The 25,357-nt window shown below is 58.4% G+C and overlaps 8 non-coding genes across 8 annotated transcripts; 2 read left to right on the top strand and 6 right to left on the bottom strand.

Annotated features, from left to right (window-relative positions):
* Positions 1 to 4,081: 4,081 nt before the first annotated feature.
* On the bottom strand, positions 4,082 to 4,153 carry TRNAE-CUC (transfer RNA glutamic acid (anticodon CUC)). The gene has a single exon. It is a non-coding gene; the product is annotated as a tRNA-Glu (tRNA).
* A 328-nt stretch (positions 4,154 to 4,481) lies between these two features.
* On the bottom strand, positions 4,482 to 4,553 carry TRNAG-UCC (transfer RNA glycine (anticodon UCC)). The gene has a single exon. It is a non-coding gene; the product is annotated as a tRNA-Gly (tRNA).
* A 565-nt stretch (positions 4,554 to 5,118) lies between these two features.
* TRNAD-GUC (transfer RNA aspartic acid (anticodon GUC)) lies at positions 5,119 to 5,190 on the bottom strand. The gene has a single exon. It is a non-coding gene; the product is annotated as a tRNA-Asp (tRNA).
* A 570-nt stretch (positions 5,191 to 5,760) lies between these two features.
* TRNAL-CAG (transfer RNA leucine (anticodon CAG)) lies at positions 5,761 to 5,843 on the top strand. Its single transcript has one exon. It is a non-coding gene; the product is annotated as a tRNA-Leu (tRNA).
* A 10,192-nt stretch (positions 5,844 to 16,035) lies between these two features.
* TRNAE-CUC (transfer RNA glutamic acid (anticodon CUC)) lies at positions 16,036 to 16,107 on the bottom strand. The gene has a single exon. It is a non-coding gene; the product is annotated as a tRNA-Glu (tRNA).
* Positions 16,108 to 16,434: 327 nt separating this feature from the next.
* TRNAG-UCC (transfer RNA glycine (anticodon UCC)) lies at positions 16,435 to 16,506 on the bottom strand. Its single transcript has one exon. It is a non-coding gene; the product is annotated as a tRNA-Gly (tRNA).
* Positions 16,507 to 17,071: 565 nt separating this feature from the next.
* Positions 17,072 to 17,143, bottom strand: TRNAD-GUC (transfer RNA aspartic acid (anticodon GUC)). The gene has a single exon. It is a non-coding gene; the product is annotated as a tRNA-Asp (tRNA).
* Positions 17,144 to 17,702: 559 nt separating this feature from the next.
* On the top strand, positions 17,703 to 17,785 carry TRNAL-CAG (transfer RNA leucine (anticodon CAG)). The gene has a single exon. It is a non-coding gene; the product is annotated as a tRNA-Leu (tRNA).
* Positions 17,786 to 25,357: the final 7,572 nt, after the last annotated feature.

Genomic DNA, 25,357 nt, shown 5'->3' with positions numbered 1-25,357 from the left:
TGGTAGTTCTATACTGAGTTTTCTGACGTGCCTCCCTACTGTTGTATACTTTGTTCTTTTTTTTTTTTACGGCTGAGTAACACGCCACAGGACATATACATATATATATATATACATATATGTGTATATGTGTGTGTGTGTACACACACACACACACACACACACACACACACACACAGAGCACAACTTCTGAAGCCAGTTGTCTGTGGATGGGTACTTGGCATTTGTCCACACCATGGCTCATGTAAATAGTGCTCCTCTGAACACTGGGGAACAGCTGATCTTCTCACATGAGAGTTGTCAACTTTTCTCGATATATACCTGGGAGCGGGCCTTTCTGGATCCCATGACGGAGGTCCTTTGACTGCGTTCCTTGCTTTCTTCCCTCCTGCCTCTTTCCTTCCTGCCATTCCCCCTGCCCCACCATTCTTCCTCCCTCCATTCCACTCTCTCTTGCCTTCCTTCTCTTTCTTCCTTTCCATCTTCCTTCCTTCCTTCCTTCCCGTTCCCTCCCTCCCTCCCTCCCTTCCATTCTCCACTCTTCCTTTTTTCCTTCCTGCCTTTCTTCCTTCCTTCTCTCCATTTTTCGTTCTTCCTTCTTCCCTTTCTTTCTTTGTTTTCTATTTTTTTCAATCAGCCCCTATGTAGGGCCAGGGCTCGAACTGAAGCTGCAGCTCCAACCTACACCACAGCCAGGGCAATGCCAGACACGAGCTGCCTCTGGGACCTGTTGTACAGTTTGCGGCAACGCCACGGTTCTTGACCCACTGAGCGAGGCCAGGGATCAAACCCGCATCCTCACAGAGACAACATCGGGTCCTTATCCCACGGAGCCATGACACGAACTCCTCCATTCTTTTCCACGGCAGAGTACGATTCCATAGTGCAGATCTATTTTATCTCATCATCATCATCATCTTCTTCTTCGTCTTCGTCTTCGTCTTCATCTTCGTCTTCTTCTTCTTCCTCCTCGTCTTCCTCTTCCTCTTCCTCATCTTCTTCTTCTTCCTCCTCTTCTTCCTCTTTTCTTTGGGGACTTTTAGGGCTGTACCCTTGGCACAAGGAGACGCCCGGGCTAGGGGTCGAATCGGAACTGTAGCTGCCGGCCTACACCACGGCCACGGCCAAGGCCACGGCCACGCTGGGTCCGAGCCACGTCTTCGACCGACGCCATACCTCATGGCAACACCGGATCCTTGACCTGTTGAGCGAGGCCAGGGGATCAAACCTGTGTCCTCAGGATACCGGTCAGGTTCCTTAACCGCTGAGCCACAATGGGAACTCCACGTTCTGTCTTCTTCAGCCAACTGTCTATTGTTGGGCGCTTGGGTTTTTGTCAATGTTTTCGCTGTGGCAGGCAACGCGGCTATACCAACATGGGAGGGAGGGGATATAGCTTTTCGAATTAGAGGGTTCATCCTTTTGGGCTCTATATTCACGAGTGCAAGTGCTGGTTCCTATGGGAGCTCTCCTTTGCACTCTTCAAATCTCACCACCAGTCCCACGGCTCCACAAGCTCGCGCGCACGCACGCGCACACACACACACACGCGCGCGCGTGCGTGTGTGCGCACGCACCCACACACAGCCAGATGAGAAGTGATGGTGGTTGCTGCTGATGAGAGAGGTTATATATGTCTCTGGGGCAGTGGGATCGCCCACCTCATGTGCAGGGTGCCTAGCCCCTGTCTCCAACTCTGTTTCTGCCCTGCCCTGCCCTGCTTCCTACCTCTCCCCTCCCCACAGCCTCACTCCCGTTTAGCCTGAGCACGTTGCCGCACAACACAGCAGTCTGGCCCGCTCTCCTGCCGCTCCACGGGGGTCTTCTCCCGCCACCTCCCTGGCACCACAGCCCACTCACACCCGCTGCTTGCCACTCTCCCTTCCGCCCAGCCTCTGGGCACGGGCTCCTCCACCTGCCATGATTCCCCTGTACCCCGGGCCCCTGTCTCACACATCCTGCCCGGAAGACGCACTGGCGCTGGTCCTGGCCGCCCTCGTGGCCCTCAGACCCACTCCTACACCATGCCCAGCCCTAACCCAGATCCCGCGCGGGGCGGGGCAAGGGCCACCACCGCCGCTTCACCCAGGCTTCTGCAGAGCCCCTGCCTGAGTGACCCGGCGGCCCTCGCGGCCAGGTCCCCGCAAGACCCACACCTCCCGTTGCTGCCCCGCCCAAGCTCCGCCGGGACACCGCGGTCGCGGTCGAACTTTTCCTCCCACCTTCCAGCAGGCGCTTCACGCCCACCCCCACTCTACGGGGTCGTTTTACTCTGTTCCCAAACTTGCACGGGGCGGCCACCAACCACGGCCACAGACACCTTCGTCCTGCCCTGTCACCCACCCACGCTCACTCCCAACGCACCGGCGAAGGGCTTGAGGTAACCTCCTGTGGTGATGGGAAGCACCCCTCTGCCCACAGGGGCTCCTTTCCATGGGGGGTCCCGCTTTGTCAAAACCCATCTCGTGTACCGCCGCCACCGTGCCACCTCTGCCGCCACCGTGCCATCTCTGCCGCCGCCGCCGCCACCGCCGCCTCAGGTTGGTGCCATTCACCGGCAGTCCACTTTGCCTCCTAAGGCAGAAACATGCCAACGGGCATGAAAACCTCCACTGACAGAGGCTGAAAGCAGACTGGTGTCTGCCATTTACCTTGGGGGAGTATCCAAGGGGGACCACGAAGATAGGTTGCAGAGAGAGGTGGAATGGACTCTGGGTAGCTAGGTGGCTGGGCAAGAATGGGGTCATGTTAGACGTCATGTCTAGGGGAGAGGGGTGTGTGTGTGTGTGTGTGTGTGTGTGTGTGTGTGTGTGTGTGTGTGTGTTGTGGGAGGGAGGGAGGTATTCTCAAGGTAACATTCTTGCCTCTCTGTGATAGGACTGAGAGCATGGTAATGTAATTAGACTACAGTGTTGGCTGGGGCTGGTAGTCCACCCTTTCAGGCGTCTGCTTCCACCTGCTCCCGCCTACTGGGCTAAGGATTCCTGACTGGCCTCCCGAATCAGCCCGCTCTCTTACCTCCACTACCGTGTGTGTGTGTGTGTGTGTGTGTGTGTGTGTGTGTGTGTGTGTGTGTCTCCAGGCACGCATGAGTGTCCACACTCATGGTCCCATCTCCACCACCCGGCATGGTTTGTCTGGCTCTAGCTCCCCTACCCTGCCCAAGACCACCAGGAGCTTGAGACCAAATGAGCAGTCCACGGAAGGCGAAGCCCGCCCAAGACCTAAACAGGCTGCAGCAGGTTGCTGGCAAGGGGGGCCAGATAAGAAACTGTGTGTCCCTCCCCTTGGCTGACTTGCCAGCGTGAACGCCTCACTAGCGCCTTGCGCCAGCGCAACCACCTCTGCCGCCACCACCCACCGGCACCACCACCGGCACCAGTAAGGACCAGCACCACCACCTCTAACAGAGACAGCAGCGCCAGCACCAGCTCCACAAGCCAGCAACACCGGCAGCACCACTTCCACGCCAGCAGCCTCTGCCGCCGGGGCGGCGGCGGCGGCGGCGGCGGCGGCGGCGGCCGCGGCGGCCGCGGCGGTGGTGGTGGCAGCAGCGAGGGCAAAGGGAGCAGCCGCCATCGCAGGAGCAGCAGCCGCTCAGCACAGGCATCCGAACGAGCACCAGCACCAAGCCCCATCAGGACCAGCGCTCCCAGCGACACCCGCACCCGCAGCTCACGAGGGAAGGAAGAGGGGCCTCGCGGCGGCGCACGCGGCGGCGGGGGCGGTCGGGACCCGCGCAGTGCTGCCAACGAGTCCAGGCACGGTGGAAGCTGCCCGCCCGTGGGCGGCCGGTGGTGGGCAGAGGGGCTGCCCGGGCCGCTGGTGTTGGGGGCTGAGGCAAGCTTCCAGCGGCGGAGGAGGACGGACGCCCGAGGCGTCGAGTGGGCCTCGAGTGGACGAACGTCTGGAGGCCAAAAGGCTTGGCCGGGTGGGTGGAGGATGCCTGGCGCGGCTTGGGCTGGAGGTGGACGGGGCCGGGTGGCTGCCCGGCGAGGGGGACGCGCGTGGGCTAAAAGGGGCGCTTGTGGAGGCAGCGCGCTTTGCGGCAAGTTGGCCGGCGGAGTGGAAGAAGAAAGGCTTCCCTGACCGGGAATCGAACCCGGGCCGCGGCGGTGAGAGCGCCGAATCCTAACCACTAGACCACCAGGGAGCGTCGGGCTCGGCGCCTGGCCTGGCCCTGCTGGACCCAGCACCTCCCTGCCACCCGCTTGGCGCCGCCTTGCTGCCAAGGCCCGGCCTTGCCAGGTCGGGCCGCCCGCCGCACCTGGCGATCCACGGTGGCCTAGCGCTCTCCCTGCTCGCTAGGAGAGACGCCGCGCGCTCGCCTCCGTCTCGCACACGCACACACGCCAAAAGCCACGGGCCTGGGGGCGGGCACCGTGCGCCCTCTTCCCAGCTCTCCCACACAGGGGCCGGGCCGGAGCCCCGCGGAGCTCGGCAAAAATCCCCCAGACTAAACAAAACAAAAGACGGCCCGCTGCGTTGGCCGGGAATCGAACCCGGGTCAACTGCTTGGAAGGCAGCTATGCTCACCACTATACCACCAACGCTGCACAGCCCGGGTCGGGCCCGGACGCCGTGCCCGGGCTCGCCCAAGCGCATTCCCGGCGCCCCGACGCCCTGGCCACCAGCGGCCGCCCACCGGCGCCAGCCCCAGGCCGTGGCCCTCGTCCACCGGCCCCACCGCCGCTCGGGGGCGTCCTCGCTCCCCTGCCGCCCCGAGGCCCTGGGCTCCACGCCGCGCGCCTCAGCTCCCAGCTCCAGGCCACCCGCGTCCCGAACCCACAGGGAAAGGGACTCGTCGGCTTCCCACCGGGCCCGCCTGCCGGGCAGCTGGGCAGCCGGGCAGCCGAGCGTGGCGTCGCAAGGGGCCTCCGGTGCGGCAGGCACTTTGGGCGGGCCGCAAGGTCGCCGGGCGCTGGCCGGGGCGAGAGGAGGCCCTCGCTCGGCCGGGGCGAGGGGTGGACGGCAAGGGCTGGAAGGGGTCGAGGGTGGCAGGTCGGGCACGCCCAGGCGCCCTGCGCCTGCCTGGAGGCGGGGATGAGGAGACGAAGGGCCCTTGGGGCCAGGCGGCTGGCCAGCGAGCGGCGCCAGCCACCAAAAAGGGCGTGTTGCCTCCCCGTCGGGGAATCGAACCCCGGTCTCCCGCGTGACAGGCGGGGATACTCACCACTATACTAACGAGGACGGCGGCCACCGCCCGGCCACCGCCCGGCCACCCGGCCCCTCTCCGGCTGCCTGCCGACGCCTACCCCTGCCCGCGGCCCTCGGCCCGCGGCCCACCATGGGGCCGCCAGCACGTGCCCGCGCCCCGCCCCGACGCCAAAGCACCCCGCGTCCTCCAAAGAAGCAGACCGCGACCCGGACCGCGGCCCGCGGCCCCACCCTCACCCCACCCCCGCCCCTACCTGGCGCTGCAAACTCCCGGTGAGCGCTGCCTGGTGCCCCCACCGTGGGCCCGAGAGGGCAAGCCGGGCTGCGAGGTGGCGGCGGGCGCGCGCCTCGCCACGTCACGGCCCGGGCGAGGGCAGAGGCGCGGGCGGGGGCCGCCGCCAGAGGCCGGCTGGGTGCGGGGCCAGGGCTGCGCGACAGGGCGACCGCGGCGGCGAAAGCTTTGCTCCACGACGGCCGGCGTGCGCCCGGCCCCCGCTCACCCAGACGCCCGCCCGGCGCGGAGCACCGCGTCCGCCCAAGGGCGCCGCACTTGGCGGCGCGTCGGGTCGCAGCCAGCCGAGCGGCGACGCGCTCCGGCCCGCCGTCAGGATGGCCGAGCGGTCTAAGGCGCTGCGTTCAGGTCGCAGTCTCCCCTGGAGGCGTGGGTTCGAATCCCACTCCTGACAAGCCAGCCTTTTGCCCCCCGCCCAACCACGTCCCCACCCCTCCCCGGGACCCCACCCCGCGTAGAGCCACAGCCCCTTGCCGCCTTGCAGTCCCTTCCCGCCTGGCACTCTTGCTTGGCCTCTGCAAACTCCGGCCCCCGACACCCAAGCCTCTCCCTCCACAGCCCGCGGGCCCGACAGAAATGGCCCAGGAGGAACGCCCCGGCCACTGGCTTTGCTGCGGACACGCGCCCTCCCCGGACGCACAGCTCCCACACACACCCACACGCCCCCGCCGCCCGCGTCCTACCTGCACCTACACCAGCAAGCTTCGGCCCTTCGCAGCCCATCTTTCCTCACCTGCTTGCGATGGCTGTTTTTCCTTCCTCACTCCGGCTCCGGCTCCGGCCCCGGCTCCGGCCGGCCCGCCGCTCCGCCCCACCCCGCCCCCACCGCCCCACGCAGACCGGCCGCGTGGGGAAAGCCCTCCACGCTTCGCCCTCGCACTGCTGCCCGCGGACTGCTGCCCGCGGCTCGCCCTCCCAGCCTTTCCTCCGCTTCTGCCGCCAGCCGCTCTCGCTCCCGTCCAACATCCCGTCCTTGCCGCCAAGCCGGCCGGCCCGCCCGCCTGCACATTCCCTGCCCTCCACACCCACACTGAGGTGGCGGGTCTGCGTGGGGTGCGTGCCCGCGCGCGGCGCTTTCTCGCCTCGGGGCCTTCCCCGCCCACTGGCCACCGCGGCCTGCCTCCGGGGACACGTGCAGCCCAGCCTTCCTGCTCGCCCGCCGGTACGGGGCCCTCCCTGGACGCAGGCCTGGCGCGTGAGTCCCTGCCACGGCCCTGGGATGCCCGGCACCCACCCGCAGACGTCGGGCCCCCGGCCGCCGCCCGCCACCCACCTGCGCGCCCCAGCGCACGTTCACGCGCGGGAAGCCGCTGCCCCGGCCGGACCCAACCACCCCCCGGCGCCCTCCCTCACCCGACTGTCCGCCATCCCCCCCGCCCCTCCCCGCCCGCAGTCCGAGTGCCTGCGCCTCACGACCAACGCACCCGAGCCGGACCCCTCCGCAGAGCGCTGGCCGGCCCGAGCGCTTCTTCGGAGCGAGGCTCCGACACCCTTGGCAGACCCGGCAGGTCCATCTCTCACGCTCGCCGTCCCCGCACAGCCCGAGCTCCGATGCCCGCCCGCCCGCTCCACACCAGCCAGAAAGCCGGCCGCCGGAGGGACTCGGCGTCGGGGGCGGGGGGCGGGGTGGGGGTGGGGGGCAGCGGTGGCTGAGGGGAACATAGGCGCTCAGCCGCAGCGGGCGCGCATCGCCTGCCCTGGCTGGGATTCGGGCGCGCGCCAGCCTGCTTCGGCTCGTGGCTGCTTCTGGCGATGCCGACGCTCTTGCGGCGGCCCTGGACGGCAGAGAAGGCGCAAAATGGGCCGGGTGGGCCTCCGCCCCGCCGACCCTCCGCCCCGCCGACCCTCCGACCCTCCGACCCTCCGACCCTCCGACCCTCCGTCCCTGCCTCCAGGCCTCCGGACAGCGCCGCGCCCTGGGGCCCTCCGCGGGGCCCGGAGCCCCTCTTGCAGGCCACAGGCGTCCGCCTTCGGCTCAAAGGGAGCAGGAGCCCGCGGGCGAGCAGGAACCGCTGCCCGGCGGTTGGTGGCCAGCCCCGCTGGGGCAACGTCGGGCGGCAGCGGCCACCGGTGCATGGGTGGTTCAGTGGTAGAATTCTCGCCTGCCACGCGGGAGGCCCGGGTTCGATTCCCGGCCCATGCAACAGCTCGGTCCTCTTTTGGAGCAGAGCCCTCGCTCTCCCGGCACCTCCCGGTCCCACCACAGCTCTTGCTTCCTCACCAGCAGCCCACCGCCCCACCTCCGCCTCCACCCTCGACACACCCCCTGCTCTTGCAAGCAAATCCCACCTTGTCAAGGACCCCGCCCTCGCATTTGTCCCATTGGCCTCTCTCTTTGCTGTTTAATTTTAAGAAAAGCGTACTGGCTTTGCCATACCCCGTTCGCTTCAGGTGTTCGCCAGAGTGACTCATACCCATCCGGCTGGCTGGCTGGCTGGCTGGCTGACTCTCTGTCTGTCTGTGTGTCTGTCTGTCTATCCAAAGAGAGAGCGAGAGCGAGAGCGAGAGAGCGAGAGAGATCTCCATTATAGGTGATCATTGTGTGTGACTCGAGTCCCTCCCCCATGCTATACAGTAAATCCTTGTTGCTTATCGACTTTGGGCATGCTCTTTCTTCCTTCCGATCTCTTAGCCCCAACTCCTAATTGCCCACCCCCGCCCCCATACTCTGCCCTTGGGTAACCATATGTTTGTTTTCTACACCGGTGACGGTTTCCATTTTGCACGGAGAGTTATTTGTATTAATTTTTAGATTCCACATGTATTCTTTGTCCTTCTCCAGCTGACGTAGTTCACTGTGGGTAGTAGCCTCTTGGTCGATCCATGTCGCTGCAGATGGCACGAGGTCCTTCTCTCTTTTATGGCTAAAGGGTATTCCATAGTAGTATGCGTGTGTCTGTATATAGCATGGATGTTATGTATGTAATATAACATGATATATAGTATCACACCCTCTTAAGCCAATCGTCTGTGGATGGGTCCCTGGGAATCGTCCACGTCATGACGCTCTCTTAAAGAGCACTCCTGTGAACACTGGGGTGCATCCACCTGTTCCCTTTAGGAGTTTTCATCTCTTCTGGGTATATACCCTGAGGCCGGGGGTGGGCGGTGGGGTCGCCTGCTGGATCATATCCTAGCTCTCCTTTGAACTCCTTCCTTCTTCCTCTCTTCCTACCTTTTCCCCCCTCCATGCTTCCTACCTCCATTCCACCCTCCATGCTTCCTACCTCCATTCCACTCTTCCGCTCTTTCTTTCCTTCCCTCCTGCCTTCTTCCTCTGGTTCCTTCCTTCTTTCGTTCTCTCTCTCTTTTCCCTCATTCTTTCTCTTCGTAGTAGTTCGGGTCATTGCTGGAGTACAGCTGATGTACCGTATTGTGTTTGTGTCAGGGGTACGGCCGCGGTGATTTGGTTTAATGGGTACAGCGTTCTCTTCGGGTGATTTTCCGGTATAGGTCATTGCAGGATATTGGATGATGTTCCCTGTGCCACTCAGTAAACACGTGTTGCTTATCTCTTTTATACATAGCCGTTTGCGTCTGTTCTCCCAAACTCCTAATTTGTCCCCCCACCCTGCCCTTTCCCCTGGGTAACCGTAAGATTGTTTTCTACATCTACGAGTCTGTTTCTGTTTTGCCCATAGAGTTCTTTGTGTTATTTCTTTAGATTCCACATGTATCAGTGCTTCTCCATCTGACTTACTCCAGTAAGTGTTAATACCCCTAGGTCCACCCGCGTCGCTGCAAAGGGCACTACTTCATTCTTTTTTAAACCTTTTTTTCCTTACAGTTGACTCCCAATGTTCTGTCAGTTTCCGCTGCCCAGCAAAGTGACCCAGCCACACATCCATCTGCATTCTTTTTTCTTCCCCACGTTGAGCCTCCATCGTGTTCCATCGCAAGTGATCAGATAGAGTTTCCCGTGCTATACAGCAGAATCTCATTGCTTCTCCGTTCCAAATGCAGTCGCCTGCATCTACTGACCTCCAACGGCCAGTGCCTCCCCCTCCCTCCTGGCAACCACAAGCCTCTTCTCCACGTCCTCGCGTTTGTTTCTTCTCTGTGGACAGGTTCATCTGTGCCGTCTCTTAGGTTCCAGATACGAGACACATACCGTATCATGTGGTATTTGTCTTTCTCCCTCTGACTTCCTTCACTTCGCCTGAGAGTCTCAAGTTCCGTCCATGTTGCTGCAAATGGCATTATGTTGTTCTCCTCTGTGGCTGAGTCGTATTCCATTGTGCACATGTACCACATCTTCTTTTTTTTTTCATATTTTTTTATATTTTCCCACTGTACAGCAAGGGGGTCAGGTTATCCTCACATGTATACATTACAATTACATTTCCCCCCCACCCTTTCTTCTGTTGCAACACGAGTATCTAGACAAAGTTCTCAATGCTATTCAGCAGGATCTCCTTGTAAATCTATTCTAAGTTGTGTCTGATAAGCCCAAGCTCCCGATCCCTCCCACTCCCTCCCCCTCCCATCAGGCAGCCACAAGTCTCTTCTCCAAGTCCATGATTTTCTTTTCTGAGGAGATGTTCATTTGTGCTGGATCTTAGATTCCAGTTATAAGTGATATCATATGGTATTTGTCTTTGTCTTTCTGGCTCATTTCACCCAGTATGAGAGTCTCTAGTTCCATCCATGCTGCTGCAAATGGCATTATGTCATTCTTTTTTATGGCTGAGTAGTATTCCATTGTGTATATATACCACCTCTTCCGAATCCAATCATCGGTCGATGGACATTTGGGTTGTTTCCACGTCCTGGCTATTGTGAATAGTGCTGCAATGAACATGCGGGTGCCCGTGTCTCTTTTAAGTAGAGTTTTGTCCGGATAGATGCCCAAGAGTGGGATTGCGGGGTCATATGGAAGTTCTATGTATAGATTTCTAAGGTATCTCCAAACTGTTCTCCATAGTGGCTGTACCAGTTTACATTCCCACCAGCAGTGCAGGAGGGTTCCCTTTTCTCCACAGCCCCTCCAGCACTTGTTATTTGTGGATTTATTAATGATGGCCATTCTGACTGGTGTGAGGTGGTATCTCATGGTAGTTTTGATTTGCATTTCTCTTATAATCAGCGATGTTGAGCATTTTTTCATGTGTTTGTTGGCCATCTGTATAACTTCTTTGGAGAAATGTCTATTCAGGTCTTTTGCCCATTTTTCCATTGACTGATTGGTTTTTTTGCTGTTGGGTTGTATAAGTTGCTTTTATATTCTAGAGATTAAGCCCTTGTCGGTTGCATCATTTGAACCTATTTTCTCCCATTCTGTAAGTTGTCTTCTTGTTTTCTTTTTGGTTTCCTTTGCTGTGCAAAAGCTTTTCAGTTTGATGAGGTCCCATGGGTTTATTTTTGCTCTAATTTCTATTGTTTTGGGAGACTGACCTGAGAAAATATTCATGACGTTGATGTCAGAGAGTGTTTTGCCTGTGTTTTCTTCTAGGAGTTTGATGGTGTCCTGTCGTATACTTAAGTCTTTCAGCCATTTGGAGTTTATTTGTGTGCATGGTGTGAGGGTGTGTTCTAGTTTCATTGCTTTGCATGCAGCTGTCCAGGTTTCCCAGCAATGCTTGCTGAATAGACTTTCTTTTTCCCATTTTATGTTCTTGCCTCCCTTGTCAAAGATTAATTGACCATAGGTGTCAGGGTTTATTTCCGGATTCTCTATTCTCTTCCATTGGTCTGTCTGTCTGTTTTGATACCAGTACCACACTGTTTTGATGACTGTGGCTTTGTAGTATTTCTTGAAGTCTGGGAGAGTTATGCCTCCTGCTTGGTTTTTGTTTCTCAGGATTGCTTTGGCGATTCTGGGTCTTTTGTGGTTCCATATAAATGTTTGGATTGTTTGTTCTAGTTCTGTGAAAAATGTCCTGGGTAATTTGATAGGGATTGCATTGAATCTGTAGATTGCTTTGGGTAGTATGGCCATTTTTACAATATTGATTTTCCCAATCCAGGAACATGGAATATCTTTCCATTTCTTTACATCTTCTTTGATTTCTTTGATTAAAGTTTTATAGTTCTCGGCACATAGGTCCTTTACCTCCTTGGTCAGGTGTATTCCGAGGTATTTGATTTTGTGGGGTGCAATTTTAAAAGGTATCGTATTTTTGTATTCCTTTTCTAATATTTCATTGCTGGTATACAGAAATGCAACTGACTTCCGAATGTTAATCTTATATCCTGCTACTTTGCTGAATTTATTAATCAGTTCAAGTAGTTTTTGGGTTGAGTCCTTAGGGTTTTCTATGTATAGTATCATGTCATCTGCATATACAGTGGCAGTTTTATCTCTTCTCTTCCTATATGGATGCCTTTTATTTCTTTTGTTTGTCGAATTGCTGGTACCACATCTTCTTACTCCATTCATCTGGCGTTGGACATTGAGCTTGTTTCCGAGTCTCGGCTGTTGCGAACGGTGCTGCAAGGAACACAGGGCGTGCACGTATCGTTTTCAATGAACGCTTTGCCTGGATAGATGCCCAGGAGTGGGATCGCTGGGTCATGTGGTAGTTCTATACTGAGTTTTCTGACGTGCCTCCCTACTGTTGTATACTTTGTTCTTTTTTTTTTTTACGGCTGAGTAACACGCCACAGGACATATACATATATATATATATATACATATATGTGTATATGTGTGTGTGTGTACACACACACACACACACACACACACACACACACAGCACAACTTCTGAAGCCAGTTGTCTGTGGATGGGTACTTGGCATTTGTCCACACCATGGCTCATGTAAATAGTGCTCCTCTGAACACTGGGGAACAGCTGATCTTCTCACATGAGAGTTGTCAACTTTTCTCGATATATACCTGGGAGCGGGCCTTTCTGGATCCCATGACGGAGGTCCTTTGACTGCGTTCCTTGCTTTCTTCCCTCCTGCCTCTTTCCTTCCTGCCATTCCCCCTGCCCCACCATTCTTCCTCCCTCCATTCCACTCTCTCTTGCCTTCCTTCTCTTTCTTCCTTTCCATCTTCCTTCCTTCCTTCCTTCCCGTTCCCTCCCTCCCTCCCTCCCTTCCATTCTCCACTCTTCCTTTTTTCCTTCCTGCCTTTCTTCCTTCCTTCTCTCCATTTTTCGTTCTTCCTTCTTCCCTTTCTTTCTTTGTTTTCTATTTTTTTCAATCAGCCCCTATGTAGGGCCAGGGCTCGAACTGAAGCTGCAGCTCCAACCTACACCACAGCCAGGGCAATGCCAGACACGAGCTGCCTCTGGGACCTGTTGTACAGTTTGCGGCAACGCCACGGTTCTTGACCCACTGAGCGAGGCCAGGGATCAAACCCGCATCCTCACAGAGACAACATCGGGTCCTTATCCCACGGAGCCATGACACGAACTCCTCCATTCTTTTCCACGGCAGAGTACGATTCCATAGTGCAGATCTATTTTATCTCATCATCATCATCATCTTCTTCTTCGTCTTCGTCTTCGTCTTCATCTTCGTCTTCTTCTTCTTCCTCCTCGTCTTCCTCTTCCTCTTCCTCATCTTCTTCTTCTTCCTCCTCTTCTTCCTCTTTTCTTTGGGGACTTTTAGGGCTGTACCCTTGGCACAAGGAGACGCCCGGGCTAGGGGTCGAATCGGAACTGTAGCTGCCGGCCTACACCACGGCCACGGCCAAGGCCACGGCCACGCTGGGTCCGAGCCACGTCTTCGACCGACGCCATACCTCATGGCAACACCGGATCCTTGACCTGTTGAGCGAGGCCAGGGGATCAAACCTGTGTCCTCAGGATACCGGTCAGGTTCCTTAACCGCTGAGCCACAATGGGAACTCCACGTTCTGTCTTCTTCAGCCAACTGTCTATTGTTGGGCGCTTGGGTTTTTGTCAATGTTTTCGCTGTGGCAGGCAACGCGGCTATACCAACATGGGAGGGAGGGGATATAGCTTTTCGAATTAGAGGGTTCATCCTTTTGGGCTCTATATTCACGAGTGCAAGTGCTGGTTCCTATGGGAGCTCTCCTTTGCACTCTTCAAATCTCACCACCAGTCCCACGGCTCCACAAGCTCGCGCGCACGCACGCGCACACACACACACACACACACGCGCGCGCGTGCGTGTGTGCGCACGCACCCACACACAGCCAGATGAGAAGTGATGGTGGTTGCTGCTGATGAGAGAGGTTATATATGTCTCTGGGGCAGTGGGATCGCCCACCTCATGTGCAGGGTGCCTAGCCCCTGTCTCCAACTCTGTTTCTGCCCTGCCCTGCCCTGCTTCCTACCTCTCCCCTCCCCACAGCCTCACTCCCGTTTAGCCTGAGCACGTTGCCGCACAACACAGCAGTCTGGCCCGCTCTCCTGCCGCTCCACGGGGGTCTTCTCCCGCCACCTCCCTGGCACCACAGCCCACTCACACCCGCTGCTTGCCACTCTCCCTTCCGCCCAGCCTCTGGGCACGGGCTCCTCCACCTGCCATGATTCCCCTGTACCCCGGGCCCCTGTCTCACACATCCTGCCCGGAAGACGCACTGGCGCTGGTCCTGGCCGCCCTCGTGGCCCTCAGACCCACTCCTACACCATGCCCAGCCCTAACCCAGATCCCGCGCGGGGCGGGGCAAGGGCCACCACCGCCGCTTCACCCAGGCTTCTGCAGAGCCCCTGCCTGAGTGACCCGGCGGCCCTCGCGGCCAGGTCCCCGCAAGACCCACACCTCCCGTTGCTGCCCCGCCCAAGCTCCGCCGGGACACCGCGGTCGCGGTCGAACTTTTCCTCCCACCTTCCAGCAGGCGCTTCACGCCCACCCCCACTCTACGGGGTCGTTTTACTCTGTTCCCAAACTTGCACGGGGCGGCCACCAACCACGGCCACAGACACCTTCGTCCTGCCCTGTCACCCACCCACGCTCACTCCCAACGCACCGGCGAAGGGCTTGAGGTAACCTCCTGTGGTGATGGGAAGCACCCCTCTGCCCACAGGGGCTCCTTTCCATGGGGGGTCCCGCTTTGTCAAAACCCATCTCGTGTACCGCCGCCACCGTGCCACCTCTGCCGCCACCGTGCCATCTCTGCCGCCGCCGCCGCCACCGCCGCCTCAGGTTGGTGCCATTCACCGGCAGTCCACTTTGCCTCCTAAGGCAGAAACATGCCAACGGGCATGAAAACCTCCACTGACAGAGGCTGAAAGCAGACTGGTGTCTGCCATTTACCTTGGGGGAGTATCCAAGGGGGACCACGAAGATAGGTTGCAGAGAGAGGTGGAATGGACTCTGGGTAGCTAGGTGGCTGGGCAAGAATGGGGTCATGTTAGACGTCATGTCTAGGGGAGAGGGGTGTGTGTGTGTGTGTGTGTGTGTGTGTGTGTGTGTGTGTGTGTGTGTGTGTTGTGGGAGGGAGGGAGGTATTCTCAAGGTAACATTCTTGCCTCTCTGTGATAGGACTGAGAGCATGGTAATGTAATTAGACTACAGTGTTGGCTGGGGCTGGTAGTCCACCCTTTCAGGCGTCTGCTTCCACCTGCTCCCGCCTACTGGGCTAAGGATTCCTGACTGGCCTCCCGAATCAGCCCGCTCTCTTACCTCCACTACCGTGTGTGTGTGTGTGTGTGTGTGTGTGTGTGTGTGTGTATCTCCAGGCACGCATGAGTGTCCACACTCATGGTCCCATCTCCACCACCCGGCATGGTTTGTCTGGCTCTAGCTCCCCTACCCTGCCCAAGACCACCAGGAGCTTGAGACCAAATGAGCAGTCCACGGAAGGCGAAGCCCGCCCAAGACCTAAACAGGCTGCAGCAGGTTGCTGGCAAGGGGGGCCAGATAAGAAACTGTGTGTCCCTCCCCTTGGCTGACTTGCCAGCGTGAACGCCTCACTAGCGCCTTGCGCCAGCGCAACCACCTCTGCCGCCACCACCCACCGGCACCACCACCGGCACCAGTAAGGACCAGCACCACCACCTCTAACAGAGACAGCAGCGCCAGCACCAGCTCCACAAGCCAGCAACACCGGCAGCACCACTTCCACGCCAGCAGCCTCTGCCGCCGGGGCGGCGGCGGCGGCCGCGGCGGCCGCGGCGGCCGCGGCGGTGGTGGTGGCAGCAGCGAGGGCAAAGGGAGCAGCCGCCATCGCAGGAGCAGCAGCCGCTCAGCACAGGCATCCGAACGAGCACCAGCACCAAGCCCCATCAGGACCAGCGCTCCCAGCGACACCCGCACCCGCAGCTCACGAGGGAAGGAAGAGGGGCCTCGCGGCGGCGCACGCGGCGGCGGGGGCGGTCGGGACCCGCGCAGTGCTGCCAACGAGTCCAGGCACGGTGGAAGCTGCCCGCCCGTGGGCGGCCGGTGGTGGGCAGAGGGGCTGCCCGGGCCGCTGGTGTTGGGGGCTGAGGCAAGCTTCCAGCGGCGGAGGAGGACGGACGCCCGAGGCGTCGAGTGGGCCTCGAGTGGACGAACGTCTGGAGGCCAAAAGGCTTGGCCGGGTGGGTGGAGGATGCCTGGCGCGGCTTGGGCTGGAGGTGGACGGGGCCGGGTGGCTGCCCGGCGAGGGGGACGCGCGTGGGCTAAAAGGGGCGCTTGTGGAGGCAGCGCGCTTTGCGGCAAGTTGGCCGGCGGAGTGGAAGAAGAAAGGCTTCCCTGACCGGGAATCGAACCCGGGCCGCGGCGGTGAGAGCGCCGAATCCTAACCACTAGACCACCAGGGAGCGTCGGGCTCGGCGCCTGGCCTGGCCCTGCTGGACCCAGCACCTCCCTGCCACCCGCTTGGCGCCGCCTTGCTGCCAAGGCCCGGCCTTGCCAGGTCGGGCCGCCCGCCGCACCTGGCGATCCACGGTGGCCTAGCGCTCTCCCTGCTCGCTAGGAGAGACGCCGCGCGCTCGCCTCCGTCTCGCACACGCACACACGCCAAAAGCCACGGGCCTGGGGGCGGGCACCGTGCGCCCTCTTCCCAGCTCTCCCACACAGGGGCCGGGCCAGAGCCCCGCGGAGCTCGGCAAAAATCCCCCAGACTAAACAAAACAAAAGACGCCCGCTGCGTTGGCCGGGAATCGAACCCGGGTCAACTGCTTGGAAGGCAGCTATGCTCACCACTATACCACCAACGCTGCACAGCCCGGGTCGGGCCCGGACGCCGTGCCCGGGCTCGCCCAAGCGCATTCCCGGCGCCCCGACGCCCTGGCCACCAGCGGCCGCCCACCGGCGCCAGCCCCAGGCCGTGGCCCTCGTCCACCGGCCCCACCGCCGCTCGGGGGCGTCCTCGCTCCCCTGCCGCCCCGAGGCCCTGGGCTCCACGCCGCGCGCCTCAGCTCCCAGCTCCAGGCCACCCGCGTCCCGAACCCACAGGGAAAGGGACTCGTCGGCTTCCCACCGGGCCCGCCTGCCGGGCAGCTGGGCAGCCGGGCAGCCGAGCGTGGCGTCGCAAGGGGCCTCCGGTGCGGCAGGCACTTTGGGCGGGCCGCAAGGTCGCCGGGCGCTGGCCGGGGCGAGAGGAGGCCCTCGCTCGGCCGGGGCGAGGGGTGGACGGCAAGGGCTGGAAGGGGTCGAGGGTGGCAGGTCGGGCACGCCCAGGCGCCCTGCGCCTGCCTGGAGGCGGGGATGAGGAGACGAAGGGCCCTTGGGGCCAGGCGGCTGGCCAGCGAGCGGCGCCAGCCACCAAAAAGGGCGTGTTGCCTCCCCGTCGGGGAATCGAACCCCGGTCTCCCGCGTGACAGGCGGGGATACTCACCACTATACTAACGAGGACGGCGGCCACCGCCCGGCCACCCGGCCCCTCTCCGGCTGCCTGCCGACGCCTACCCCTGCCCGCGGCCCTCGGCCCGCGGCCCACCATGGGGCCGCCAGCACGTGCCCGCGCCCCGCCCCGACGCCAAAGCACCCCGCGTCCTCCAAAGAAGCAGACCGCGACCCGGACCGCGGCCCGCGGCCCCACCCTCACCCCACCCCCGCCCCTACCTGGCGCTGCAAACTCCCGGTGAGCGCTGCCTGGTGCCCCCACCGTGGGCCCGAGAGGGCAAGCCGGGCTGCGAGGTGGCGGCGGGCGCGCGCCTCGCCACGTCACGGCCCGGGCGAGGGCAGAGGCGCGGGCGGGGGCCGCCGCCAGAGGCCGGCTGGGTGCGGGGCCAGGGCTGCGCGACAGGGCGACCGCGGCGGCGAAAGCTTTGCTCCACGACGGCCGGCGTGCGCCCGGCCCCCGCTCACCCAGACGCCCGCCCGGCGCGGAGCACCGCGTCCGCCCAAGGGCGCCGCACTTGGCGGCGCGTCGGGTCGCAGCCAGCCGAGCGGCGACGCGCTCCGGCCCGCCGTCAGGATGGCCGAGCGGTCTAAGGCGCTGCGTTCAGGTCGCAGTCTCCCCTGGAGGCGTGGGTTCGAATCCCACTCCTGACAAGCCAGCCTTTTGCCCCCCGCCCAACCACGTCCCCACCCCTCCCCGGGACCCCACCCCGCGTAGAGCCACAGCCCCTTGCCGCCTTGCAGTCCCTTCCCGCCTGGCACTCTTGCTTGGCCTCTGCAAACTCCGGCCCCCGACACCCAAGCCTCTCCCTCCACAGCCCGCGGGCCCGACAGAAATGGCCCAGGAGGAACGCCCCGGCCACTGGCTTTGCTGCGGACACGCGCCCTCCCCGGACGCACAGCTCCCACACACACCCACACGCCCCCGCCGCCCGCGTCCTACCTGCACCTACACCAGCAAGCTTCGGCCCTTCGCAGCCCATCTTTCCTCACCTGCTTGCGATGGCTGTTTTTCCTTCCTCACTCCGGCTCCGGCTCGGGCTCCGGCTCCGGCCCCGGCTCCGGCCGGCCCGCCGCTCCGCCCCACCCCGCCCCCACCGCCCCACGCAGACCGGCCGCGTGGGGAAAGCCCTCCACGCTTCGCCCTCGCACTGCTGCCCGCGGACTGCTGCCCGCGGCTCGCCCTCCCAGCCTTTCCTCCGCTTCTGCCGCCAGCCGCTCTCGCTCCCGTCCAACATCCCGTCCTTGCCGCCAAGCCGGCCGGCCCGCCCGCCTGCACATTCCCTGCCCTCCACACCCACACTGAGGTGGCGGGTCTGCGTGGGGTGCGTGCCCGCGCGCGGCGCTTTCTCGCCTCGGGGCCTTCCCCGCCCACTGGCCACCGCGGCCTGCCTCCGGGGACACGTGCAGCCCAGCCTTCCTGCTCGCCCGCCGGTACGGGGCCCTCCCTGGACGCAGGCCTGGCGCGTGAGTCCCTGCCACGGCCCTGGGATGCCCGGCACCCACCCGCAGACGTCGGGCCCCCGGCCGCCGCCCGCCACCCACCTGCGCGCCCCAGCGCACGTTCACGCGCGGGAAGCCGCTGCCCCGGCCGGACCCAACCACCCCCCGGCGCCCTCCCTCACCCGACTGTCCGCCATCCCCCCCGCCCCTCCCCGCCCGCAGTCCGAGTGCCTGCGCCTCACGACCAACGCACCCGAGCCGGACCCCTCCGCAGAGCGCTGGCCGGCCCGAGCGCTTCTTCGGAGCGAGGCTCCGACACCCTTGGCAGACCCGGCAGGTCCATCTCTCACGCTCGCCGTCCCCGCACAGCCCGAGCTCCGATGCCCGCCCGCCCGCTCCACACCAGCCAGAAAGCCGGCCGCCGGAGGGACTCGGCGTCGGGGGCGGGGGGCGGGGTGGGGGTGGGGGGCAGCGGTGGCTGAGGGGAACATAGGCGCTCAGCCGCAGCGGGCGCGCATCGCCTGCCCTGGCTGGGATTCGGGCGCGCGCCAGCCTGCTTCGGCTCGTGGCTGCTTCTGGCGATGCCGACGCTCTTGCGGCGGCCCTGGACGGCAGAGAAGGCGCAAAATGGGCCGGGTGGGCCTCCGCCCCGCCGACCCTCCGCCCCGCCGACCCTCCGACCCTCCGACCCTCCGACCCTCCGACCCTCCGTCCCTGCCTCCAGGCCTCCGGACAGCGCCGCGCCCTGGGGCCCTCCGCGGGGCCCGGAGCCCCTCTTGCAGGCCACAGGCGTCCGCCTTCGGCTCAAAGGGAGCAGGAGCCCGCGGGCGAGCAGGAACCGCTGCCCGGCGGTTGGTGGCCAGCCCCGCTGGGGCAACGTCGGGCGGCAGCGGCCACCGGTGCATGGGTGGTTCAGTGGTAGAATTCTCGCCTGCCACGCGGGAGGCCCGGGTTCGATTCCCGGCCCATGCAACAGCTCGGTCCTCTTTTGGAGCAGAGCCCTCGCTCTCCCGGCACCTCCCGGTCCCACCACAGCTCTTGCTTCCTCACCAGCAGCCCACCGCCCCACCTCCGCCTCCACCCTCGACACACCCCCTGCTCTTGCAAGCAAATCCCACCTTGTCAAGGACCCCGCCCTCGCATTTGTCCCATTGGCCTCTCTCTTTGCTGTTTAATTTTAAGAAAAGCGTACTGGCTTTGCCATACCCCGTTCGCTTCAGGTGTTCGCCAGAGTGACTCATACCCATCCGGCTGGCTGGCTGGCTGGCTGGCTGACTCTCTGTCTGTCTGTGTGTCTGTCTGTCTATCCAAAGAGAGAGCGAGAGCGAGAGCGAGAGAGCGAGAGAGATCTCCATTATAGGTGATCATTGTGTGTGACTCGAGTCCCTCCCCCATGCTATACAGTAAATCCTTGTTGCTTATCGACTTTGGGCATGCTCTTTCTTCCTTCCGATCTCTTAGCCCCAACTCCTAATTGCCCACCCCCGCCCCCATACTCTGCCCTTGGGTAACCATATGTTTGTTTTCTACACCGGTGACGGTTTCCATTTTGCACGGAGAGTTATTTGTATTAATTTTTAGATTCCACATGTATTCTTTGTCCTTCTCCAGCTGACGTAGTTCACTGTGGGTAGTAGCCTCTTGGTCGATCCATGTCGCTGCAGATGGCACGAGGTCCTTCTCTCTTTTATGGCTAAAGGGTATTCCATAGTAGTATGCGTGTGTCTGTATATAGCATGGATGTTATGTATGTAATATAACATGATATATAGTATCACACCCTCTTAAGCCAATCGTCTGTGGATGGGTCCCTGGGAATCGTCCACGTCATGACGCTCTCTTAAAGAGCACTCCTGTGAACACTGGGGTGCATCCACCTGTTCCCTTTAGGAGTTTTCATCTCTTCTGGGTATATACCCTGAGGCCGGGGGTGGGCGGTGGGGTCGCCTGCTGGATCATATCCTAGCTCTCCTTTGAACTCCTTCCTTCTTCCTCTCTTCCTACCTTTTCCCCCCTCCATGCTTCCTACCTCCATTCCACCCTCCATGCTTCCTACCTCCATTCCACTCTTCCGCTCTTTCTTTCCTTCCCTCCTGCCTTCTTCCTCTGGTTCCTTCCTTCTTTCGTTCTCTCTCTCTTTTCCCTCATTCTTTCTCTTCGTAGTAGTTCGGGTCATTGCTGGAGTACAGCTGATGTACCGTATTGTGTTTGTGTCAGGGGTACGGCCGCGGTGATTTGGTTTAATGGGTACAGCGTTCTCTTCGGGTGATTTTCCGGTATAGGTCATTGCAGGATATTGGATGATGTTCCCTGTGCCACTCAGTAAACACGTGTTGCTTATCTCTTTTATACATAGCCGTTTGCGTCTGTTCTCCCAAACTCCTAATTTGTCCCCCCACCCTGCCCTTTCCCCTGGGTAACCGTAAGATTGTTTTCTACATCTACGAGTCTGTTTCTGTTTTGCCCATAGAGTTCTTTGTGTTATTTCTTTAGATTCCACATGTATCAGTGCTTCTCCATCTGACTTACTCCAGTAAGTGTTAATACCCCTAGGTCCACCCGCGTCGCTGCAAAGGGCACTACTTCATTCTTTTTTAAACCTTTTTTTCCTTACAGTTGACTCCCAATGTTCTGTCAGTTTCCGCTGCCCAGCAAAGTGACCCAGCCACACATCCATCTGCATTCTTTTTTCTTCCCCACGTTGAGCCTCCATCGTGTTCCATCGCAAGTGATCAGATAGAGTTTCCCGTGCTATACAGCAGAATCTCATTGCTTCTCCGTTCCAAATGCAGTCGCCTGCATCTACTGACCTCCAACGGCCAGTGCCTCCCCCTCCCTCCTGGCAACCACAAGCCTCTTCTCCACGTCCTCGCGTTTGTTTCTTCTCTGTGGACAGGTTCATCTGTGCCGTCTCTTAGGTTCCAGATACGAGACACATACCGTATCATGTGGTATTTGTCTTTCTCCCTCTGACTTCCTTCACTTCGCCTGAGAGTCTCAAGTTCCGTCCATGTTGCTGCAAATGGCATTATGTTGTTCTCCTCTGTGGCTGAGTCGTATTCCATTGTGCACATGTACCACATCTTCTTTTTTTTTTCATATTTTTTTTTATTTTCCCACTGTACAGCAAGGGGGTCAGGTTATCCTCACATGTATACATTACAATTACATTTCCCCCCCACCCTTTCTTCTGTTGCAACACGAGTATCTAGACAAAGTTCTCAATGCTATTCAGCAGGATCTCCTTGTAAATCTATTCTAAGTTGTGTCTGATAAGCCCAAGCTCCCGATCCCTCCCACTCCCTCCCCCTCCCATCAGGCAGCCACAAGTCTCTTCTCCAAGTCCATGATTTTCTTTTCTGAGGAGATGTTCATTTGTGCTGGATCTTAGATTCCAGTTATAAGTGATATCATATGGTATTTGTCTTTGTCTTTCTGGCTCATTTCACCCAGTATGAGAGTCTCTAGTTCCATCCATGCTGCTGCAAATGGCATTATGTCATTCTTTTTTATGGCTGAGTAGTATTCCATTGTGTATATATACCACCTCTTCCGAATCCAATCATCGGTCGATGGACATTTGGGTTGTTTCCACGTCCTGGCTATTGTGAATAGTGCTGCAATGAACATGCGGGTGCCCGTGTCTCTTTTAAGTAGAGTTTTGTCCGGATAGATGCCCAAGAGTGGGATTGCGGGGTCATATGGAAGTTCTATGTATAGATTTCTAAGGTATCTCCAAACTGTTCTCCATAGTGGCTGTACCAGTTTACATTCCCACCAGCAGTGCAGGAGGGTTCCCTTTTCTCCACAGCCCCTCCAGCACTTGTTATTTGTGGATTTATTAATGATGGCCATTCTGACTGGTGTGAGGTGGTATCTCATGGTAGTTTTGATTTGCATTTCTCTTATAATCAGCGATGTTGAGCATTTTTTCATGTGTTTGTTGGCCATCTGTATAACTTCTTTGGAGAAATGTCTATTCAGGTCTTTTGCCCATTTTTCCATTGACTGATTGGTTTTTTTGCTGTTGGGTTGTATAAGTTGCTTTTATATTCTAGAGATTAAGCCCTTGTCGGTTGCATCATTTGAACCTATTTTCTCCCATTCTGTAAGTTGTCTTCTTGTTTTCTTTTTGGTTTCCTTTGCTGTGCAAAAGCTTTTCAGTTTGATGAGGTCCCATGGGTTTATTTTTGCTCTAATTTCTATTGTTTTGGGAGACTGACCTGAGAAAATATTCATGACGTTGATGTCAGAGAGTGTTTTGCCTGTGTTTTCTTCTAGGAGTTTGATGGTGTCCTGTCGTATACTTAAGTCTTTCAGCCATTTGGAGTTTATTTGTGTGCATGGTGTGAGGGTGTGTTCTAGTTTCATTGCTTTGCATGCAGCTGTCCAGGTTTCCCAGCAATGCTTGCTGAATAGACTTTCTTTTTCCCATTTTATGTTCTTGCCTCCCTTGTCAAAGATTAATTGACCATAGGTGTCAGGGTTTATTTCCGGATTCTCTATTCTCTTCCATTGGTCTGTCTGTCTGTTTTGATACCAGTACCACACTGTTTTGATGACTGTGGCTTTGTAGTATTTCTTGAAGTCTGGGAGAGTTATGCCTCCTGCTTGGTTTTTGTTTCTCAGGATTGCTTTGGCGATTCTGGGTCTTTTGTGGTTCCATATAAATGTTTGGATTGTTTGTTCTAGTTCTGTGAAAAATGTCCTGGGTAATTTGATAGGGATTGCATTGAATCTGTAGATTGCTTTGGGTAGTATGGCCATTTTTACAATATTGATTTTCCCAATCCAGGAACATGGAATATCTTTCCATTTCTTTACATCTTCTTTGATTTCTTTGATTAAAGTTTTATAGTTCTCGGCACATAGGTCCTTTACCTCCTTGGTCAGGTGTATTCCGAGGTATTTGATTTTGTGGGGTGCAATTTTAAAAGGTATCGTATTTTTGTATTCCTTTTCTAATATTTCATTGCTGGTATACAGAAATGCAACTGACTTCCGAATGTTAATCTTATATCCTGCTACTTTGCTGAATTTATTAATCAGTTCAAGTAGTTTTTGGGTTGAGTCCTTAGGGTTTTCTATGTATAGTATCATGTCATCTGCATATACAGTGGCAGTTTTATCTCTTCTCTTCCTATATGGATGCCTTTTATTTCTTTTGTTTGTCGAATTGCTGGTACCACATCTTCTTACTCCATTCATCTGGCGTTGGACATTGAGCTTGTTTCCGAGTCTCGGCTGTTGCGAACGGTGCTGCAAGGAACACAGGGCGTGCACGTATCGTTTTCAATGAACGCTTTGCCTGGATAGATGCCCAGGAGTGGGATCGCTGGGTCATGTGGTAGTTCTATACTGAGTTTTCTGACGTGCCTCCCTACTGTTGTATACTTTGTTCTTTTTTTTTTTTACGGCTGAGTAACACGCCACAGGACATATACATATATATATATATATACATATATGTGTATATGTGTGTGTGTGTACACACACACACACACACACACACACACACACACACACACACACAGCACAACTTCTGAAGCCAGTTGTCTGTGGATGGGTACTTGGCATTTGTCCACACCATGGCTCATGTAAATAGTGCTCCTCTGAACACTGGGGAACAGCTGATCTTCTCACATGAGAGTTGTCAACTTTTCTCGATATATACCTGGGAGCGGGCCTTTCTGGATCCCATGACGGAGGTCCTTTGACTGCGTTCCTTGCTTTCTTCCCTCCTGCCTCTTTCCTTCCTGCCATTCCCCCTGCCCCACCATTCTTCCTCCCTCCATTCCACTCTCTCTTGCCTTCCTTCTCTTTCTTCCTTTCCATCTTCCTTCCTTCCTTCCTTCCCGTTCCCTCCCTCCCTCCCTCCCTTCCATTCTCCACTCTTCCTTTTTTCCTTCCTGCCTTTCTTCCTTCCTTCTCTCCATTTTTCGTTCTTCCTTCTTCCCTTTCTTTCTTTGTTTTCTATTTTTTTCAATCAGCCCCTATGTAGGGCCAGGGCTCGAACTGAAGCTGCAGCTCCAACCTACACCACAGCCAGGGCAATGCCAGACACGAGCTGCCTCTGGGACCTGTTGTACAGTTTGCGGCAACGCCACGGTTCTTGACCCACTGAGCGAGGCCAGGGATCAAACCCGCATCCTCACAGAGACAACATCGGGTCCTTATCCCACGGAGCCATGACACGAACTCCTCCATTCTTTTCCACGGCAGAGTACGATTCCATAGTGCAGATCTATTTTATCTCATCATCATCATCATCTTCTTCTTCGTCTTCGTCTTCGTCTTCATCTTCGTCTTCTTCTTCTTCCTCCTCGTCTTCCTCTTCCTCTTCCTCATCTTCTTCTTCTTCCTCCTCTTCTTCCTCTTTTCTTTGGGGACTTTTAGGGCTGTACCCTTGGCACAAGGAGACGCCCGGGCTAGGGGTCGAATCGGAACTGTAGCTGCCGGCCTACACCACGGCCACGGCCAAGGCCACGGCCACGCTGGGTCCGAGCCACGTCTTCGACCGACGCCATACCTCATGGCAACACCGGATCCTTGACCTGTTGAGCGAGGCCAGGGGATCAAACCTGTGTCCTCAGGATACCGGTCAGGTTCCTTAACCGCTGAGCCACAATGGGAACTCCACGTTCTGTCTTCTTCAGCCAACTGTCTATTGTTGGGCGCTTGGGTTTTTGTCAATGTTTTCGCTGTGGCAGGCAACGCGGCTATACCAACATGGGAGGGAGGGGATATAGCTTTTCGAATTAGAGGGTTCATCCTTTTGGGCTC

Source organism: Sus scrofa, chromosome 4 (assembly GCF_054392235.1).
Source record: "Sus scrofa isolate SSC_HxYL_T2T_F1_AM1 chromosome 4, Sscrofa_HxYL_maternal_Yorkshire_Landrace_v2.0, whole genome shotgun sequence".
Lineage (NCBI taxonomy): Eukaryota > Metazoa > Chordata > Mammalia > Artiodactyla > Suidae > Sus > Sus scrofa.
This window is presented reverse-complemented; position numbering and strand designations above follow the sequence as displayed.